The sequence below is a fragment of the Priapulus caudatus genome, unplaced genomic scaffold (genome assembly GCF_000485595.1).
Source record: "Priapulus caudatus unplaced genomic scaffold, Priapulus_caudatus-5.0.1 Scaffold23, whole genome shotgun sequence".
NCBI classification, from domain to species: Eukaryota; Metazoa; Priapulida; class Priapulimorpha; order Priapulimorphida; family Priapulidae; genus Priapulus; species Priapulus caudatus.
In genome coordinates this window covers 745,262-751,953 of record NW_014577084.1, presented here as the reverse complement: position 1 = coordinate 751,953, position 6,692 = coordinate 745,262, and the positions used below count along the sequence as shown (strand labels likewise).

The 6,692-nt window shown below is 51.0% G+C and overlaps 1 protein-coding gene across 2 annotated transcripts in view; it reads right to left on the bottom strand.

The window, feature by feature from the left end:
* The window catches only part of LOC106813394 (39S ribosomal protein L46, mitochondrial-like), a 14,192-nt gene that overhangs the window by 2,667 nt on the left and 4,833 nt on the right, over positions 1 to 6,692 (bottom strand). Inside the window, exon 1 of one of the 2 annotated variants that reach the window (XM_014817537.1) lies at positions 2,058 to 2,100. The exons of the other annotated variant lie outside the window; for it this stretch is intronic. The gene's annotated coding sequence lies outside the window, so the exon portion shown is untranslated. Of the gene's footprint in view, positions 1 to 2,057; positions 2,101 to 6,692 lie in introns of those variants that run through there. 2 annotated transcript variants of the gene reach the window in all.

Genomic DNA, 6,692 nt, shown 5'->3' with positions numbered 1-6,692 from the left:
CCGCCAGAATTGGTCTCTAGCAGTGTATGCATCCCTACACCTGCTCCAACGCCTACACCCTCCCTGTCTGCTACAGTGTATCATCCGCTACAGCCCGCTGCCCCCCCACGCCCTCCGAGCCCCTCTCTGTCTCTACCAGTGGTACTGCATCCCTACACCCCTCCCGCTATCACCCTCGCTCTGTATCTAGCAGTGTATCATCCGCTACACCCTCCCCCTACACACCTGACTGTTTTCTACAGTGTATCATGCCCTACACCCCTCCCCTACACCCTCGACCTGTCTCTGAAGCAGTGTATCATCCCTACACCCTCCCCCTACCACCGTCCCTGCCTCCGTGCTAAGGTATCATGCGCTTACACCCTGGGCACTGTCGTGCTAGACAGTGTGCTCCTATTCTGACACCGCTCCCCTACACCATCCGCTGTCTCTAGTGTATCATCCCTACACGCCCTCCCCCTACACCCTTCCTGTCTTGACAGTGTATCATCGCCTACACCCCTCCCCCAACACCCTCTCTGTCTATACACGTGGTATCATCCCTACACTTCTCCACCGCTAACAGCGCCTGCGCTGTCTCTACAGTGTATGATGCCCTACAGCCCCTCGCCCCTACGCACCACTCCTGTCTCTACAGTGTACTCCTCCTACACCCCTTCCCCGCTACAACCCTCGATCTGTATCTACAGTGTATGCATCCTAACCCCTCCCCCCTCCACCCTCACTGTTTCCTACCAGTGTATCATCCGGCGCTACAGCCCTCCCGTGTCTCTACAGTGTATCAATGCCGGCTACACTCCTGCGCGCTGTCCTGGACTTACAGTGTATCATCCTTACACGCCCTCCGCCCCTACACCCTGCGTCGTGTATCTACAGTGTATCATCGCCTACCACCCACTCCGCCCCTACACCGCTCACTGTTTTAAGCAGTGTATCATGTTCCTACAACGCCTCCCCTACACGCCTCCCGTCGTCTCTACCAGTGTATCATCCCTACACCCCTCCTGTCTCCTACAGTGTATCATTCCTACAACCCCTGGCCCCGCTAGACGCCATGCCATGTTGTACAGTGTATCATCGCCTACCGCCTCCCCCGGCTACACCCTTCCTGTTTCTACAGTGTATCATTCCTAGACACCCCTCCCCGCTACAGCCTTCCCTGTCTCTACAGTGTATCATCCCTACACACCTCCCGCCTACACCCTCTCTGTCTGCTACAGTGTAGTAATCCCTACACACCGTCCCCCTACACCCCTGCCCTGTCTCTACAGTGTTATCATCCCTATCACCCCTCCACACCCCTCGCCAGCCTAACACCCTCCCTGTTCTGCTACATTGTATCATTCCTACACCCCTCCCTACACCCTCCCTGTCTCTACAGTGTATCATCCTCTACACCCTCCCCCTACACCCCTCTTCTGGGTCTAGATCTAAGCCAGTGTATCCTCCTTACACCGCCTCGGCCCCGCTAGCACCCTCCTGTCTCTACACGTGTATCATCCTACACTCCGATCCCTGGTCCTGCTACAGTGGTATCATCCCTACACCTCCGCCCCTACCACCTCTCTGTCTCTACAGTACATCATCCCTACACCCCTCCCCTACACGCATTCCTGTCTCTACAGTGTTATCATTCCCTACACCCCTCCTTTTCTCTTACAGTGTATTTATCCCTACACCGCCTCCCCCTACACCCCTCCCTGTCTCTACAGTGTTCATTCCCTACCCCCTCCCCTGACACCTCCCTGTCTCTACAGTGTAATAATCCCTACACAGCCCTGCCCCCTACCCACGCCTGCCCTGTCTCTTACAGTGTATCATTCCCTACCCCCTCCGTCCTACACGCCGCTCTCTGTCTCGTACAGTGTATCATGCCTAGCCCCTCTCCCACTAACACCGCTTCCTGTCGCTAGCAGTGTATCAATCCGCTACACCCCTCTCTATAATACACTCTGGTATGTACTCACTTGTCTTGAACTGCGTGGAGAACTGAATCTGGCACCAACGAAACCCAGCCAGCTTGATGGTAGCGAATGGATTTTGCGAGGTGCACTTACTGTTTTGATTTAGGGCCAAGTAAAGCATTGTTTCTTGTTGGGCGATTGACATTCTCAGAATCCTGCTTCCAGTAAACACACGCTTAGCACACACACGCGCGTGCGGCAGCACACATGCACACCAACCCGACACACACACACACACAGGCAGCCACGCGCGTACACACGCCACGACGCCACGGGCGCACGACGCATATGCACACAGCGGTACGCACACGGTACACACACACTTGCAATGCAGCAGAGCGTCCCCAGTTGCGGTAATCATGCGTGTACGTGTCGCAAGATGCTATGTGTGAGATCGGATGTTTTCCGAACGCGTCAGCCTAGGCGCGCTCTCGTTCGCGGAACGGTCGCGTAGCACGGCCTTATTTTTATTGGTGGCCAGGCGGGCCACCAACCCGACAGTTTCAGGTGGCCCGACGCCGTTTCAGGTGGCTATTGGCACCCGGGCCACCGTTAAAGTCGAGCCCTGTTTAGGCATTAGATGAAGACAAGTTTTTCTGTATTTATAGTTGTTGGGGTAGAGTAACACTAATCAATGGGCATATACAGCAGTATATAGCCTAGGGAACTAGTTATGGGTTTAGGAATAGGAATTAGCATTATCTTTCTGTTGGAGTTTTCAGTCACATAGTTATATTTTACCCTATAACCAGATGGAGAGATGGCGTAAAACAACTGATGAACTGCCTGATAGTGCAGCAACCTGACGAATGCAAATAATCTGTAATTCCATAAATTTTAGATTAAAAATATCCCTATTTTATAATATTTGATTTGTTATTTATTTAAACTTTACATGGTAGCACTGCAGTCTAGCTTTTTTTTATAAGTTATACTCTAGTTCACTATATCCACTGTCAATTTCACAACCCGAACAAGCAAACAACCAAACAGCAACTACTACTAACAGGAAGCAAGAAACTTGAAACGACAAGAATTACATTAACCCACCAGTGGTGGCATATGTTTGCCTTGTGTTGAAATTCACTATCAGTCAATTTCCAATTATGATCACACCGATCTGAGCGCAAATAGCATAAATTGTATTTGTTTTACTTTATTTGCCTCAAGAAACAGTGTAAACAAGAGCAATCGGAGATAGCAAACCTGCGCCACACCGTAACAGTCCCCCCATCTTGCTGGTACACCAAATATCATTAAGATAATGAGAACTCATTGTTGCTATCATGCACGGCACATATGATATCTTATACATATTTGTGAATGTGTCTCTGTTTGTTTGTTCTTGATGCAAATCAAGACAGAGCACTCTAGAAATGTCAAATACGTTCAGTAGGGGTACATTTTGGTGCTGAATATCATGGGCACCTGCAGCAGCAATAAATAAACAGGATTCACTTTGCACTGACTCGCATTACTGTACAATGCGCGTTACATTGCCGAAATCTCTCTTCCTCCACCGCATTCTCCCGTGCTCCCTCCATCCTCCACCAGCTCTCCCCTCCTCCACTACCTTCTCCCCTTCTCCTTCTCGATCGGCAGCCTTCTCCGATGCTCGCTTCTCCAACACTTCTCTTCTCGGACCTTCCTCTTCTCTGCACCAGCTTTCTCCCTTCTTGTGCGCGCTTCTTCATTCTGCGCACACCAGCTTCTCCGCGCCTCCTCCTTTTCCACGCAGCTCTCCTCCTCCTTTCTCCACCCACCTTTCCCTCTCCCTCTCCTTCTCCACCAGCTCTTCGCAGCCCTTCGCCTTCTCCAGCTACTTCTCCCCTCTCCTCTCCACCAGGGCAGCTTCGCCCTTGCTCCCTCTCCCCCTCCTCCACCAGCTCCCTTCTCCCCCATCGCTTCCGCTTTCCCCCTTTCTCCACAGCTTCCCCCCCCTCTTCCTACCCAGCTCTCCCCCCTCCTGTGCCACCACCTATCTCGGGCCTTGCTCGCAGCCTCCTCCTTCTCCACTCAGCTTCTCCCCTCCTTCCCCCACCATTTCTCTTCTCCCCCCTCCCCTTCTCTCACCAGTTTCTCAGCTTTCTCCCCCTGCCTTCTGCGGCAACACCTCTCACTTCCCTCTTTCCTTCTCTACCAGTTCTCCCCTCCGTAACCCACCACCCTATTCTCCTCTCCTTCCTCTCCTTCTCCACCAGCTCTTCCCTTCCTCCTCCACCACCTCCCCTTCTCCCCTTCCTCCCTCCACTCAGCTCTCCCCCTCTCCTCCACGCAGCTCTCTCCTCTCCCCCTTCTCCACCCCTTCTCCCTCTCCCCCCGCCTTCCTCCTTCTCCACCAGACTTCACTCGGCGTTCTCCCCCTCGCACCACTCTTTTCTCCCCCCCACAGCTCCTTCTCCTCGCGGCTCTCCTCCCTTTCCTCGTGTCCACCAGCTTCCTCCCCTGCGCTCCTTGCTCACACCAGCTTCTCCCCCTCCTCCACCCATTCTCCCTCCTCCACCAGCTCTCCCCCTCCTCCTTCTTCCAACACTCCCTTACTCCCTTCCCTCCTTCTCACCCACAGCTTCTCCCCTCTCCTTCTTACCAGCTTCTCACCCTCTCCTCCACCGCCTTCTCCCTTCTCTCCTTTTTCCTCCTTCTCTCAACAGCCTTCTCCCTCCTCCACCACCTTCCCTTTTCCCCTCCTCCTTCCACCAGCGTTCCTTCTCCCCCCGCTCCCTTTCCTCCTCCACAAGCTTCTCCCATCCTCCCACCAGCTTCCTCCCCTCCTCACACCTCTCCCCTCCATCTTCCTCCACCAGCATTTCTCCCCTCGCTTCTCCACCACCTCTCTTCTCCGCTCCTCCTTCTCACCAGCTTCGTCCTCCTAGGGCCTCCTTCTCCGAACACCTCCGCTTCTCCCTCCTCCTTCTCACCAGCTCCTCCCCGGTCGCTTGCTCGTCACCACCTCTCTCTACCGCCCGTTCCTGCTTTCGGACCAGCGTTCTCCCTTCCCTCCCTTCTCCACCACCTTCTCCCCTTTCTCCTTCTCTCACAGCTTCGTCCCTCCTCCTCCACCACTTCTCCCCATTCTCCTTCCTCATTCCTATGCCAATTGCGTGCGGCCATACGCCGGCCGTGGCGTGTTCAGCCATATTGCAATCTTATGCCACCACGCCGCGCTGCTTATAGTCCGACATTTTAATTTAGACTATAGTATGAATATGTATGGCAGTGGCTACGGCGTACGGTAGTCCGTCATCGGTTAAAGGAACAGTGAGCCTGCGTTAGGTTCTAGGGTTTATTTTCAGCAATTGTAGGTTATAATTGCCGCAGACATATAAAAGTTTCATGTTCAATTTCACCGCAATTAGAAATATTTTAAAAAAATTTTTTAAAAACTAACGACTACAGTTTGATTACAACGAACGGTGGCGCACTGCAGAGCGGCGACGATCTGAGAAGTTGCGCAGAAGACCAACTTTCGTCAGCCAATGGCTACGAGACTCAAGGGTATTTCTTATTGTTATTCATTTTAAAAGCAAACGGATGTGTAATATTCTAGTAAACTTTTTTTATCATATAGTTTCAGTTACATAGATGGATAACTCGCCGACTAAAATGAATAGCGTCGGTTAAATAAATAGCATATTAGGTATAAATACTAATCTGCACTTTTGTGATCTAGCTCGTCGGTCAGTTTACCCTGCAAAATAAAATGCAAATAGCGCAACATTTTTCACGGGTGGCAGCACGGCGCGGTGTCATGGCGCCGTTCAAATTTCGTAGGCGTTGGATGTGTGAAATCAATCTAATTTATGTACTGGTGACGCAAATACATGTGGGTATAGACTTGTTATACAGAAAGTAAGTTGTATGCAAGTAAACTCCTGAGGCATACGTCCCTTTAATGTCCTCCGAGGCTACAGGTACGGAGTTCCATTCGCGTTTCATACTTGTAACGAGACAAAAGATGGCTCGGCGTGGCGCAGAATTTCGAAATAACGCCGGGAAAAAGAAAAAATAAAATCACGATTTTAGAAGTTTAGATGAGCAGAACGCCTAACCCAACCTAAACCATAACCCTAAAACCTAACCCGTAACCTAATCCTACCGCTACACCCTAACCCTATGAACCCTAACGCCAATAAAAGGGCTTTCAACGAACGGCGACGGCTACCCGTACTCAGCCATTGGTCTCGATTGTTTCGTAAAATGGCGGGGGCTGGTGACCTTACTAAATGTTGGTATATGTAATGGCGAGGTTTTCTGAAATAATTCAATCCTTTAAGAAGTGAAATAAATGATGAAGTGAATGTATATCACATATCAGGTAGCAAATGGTGAATCATGTAGAGAGGGACAACGGTAGGGTGTTTTCTTTTTTCGTGCCCAATAACGGCGTACGGGCGGCGCATTAGCAGCGGCATGCATTTTGCATGAGGCGATCTCCAAAAACTTTCAATCACCCCATTCTGTCGCCAATAACCTCACCAAAATATAAAAAAAGGTTATATGGAGACAGAAATTATTTCGTCCTACGTCCCCAGGGTACTGCCGGAACGTACTCTGGGTTCGGTTCGGTTATACCGAGGAACGTACCCTGGTACTATCTAATATGCGGACCGTACTCGGCCTACTCCTCAATGGCATAGTGGACAGTCTCAATAAAAAAAAATGTATTTACTAACCAAAGTCTTAAATGTTTCTGACTACTCTATTCGCCATTAGTGCGATAATTACCGT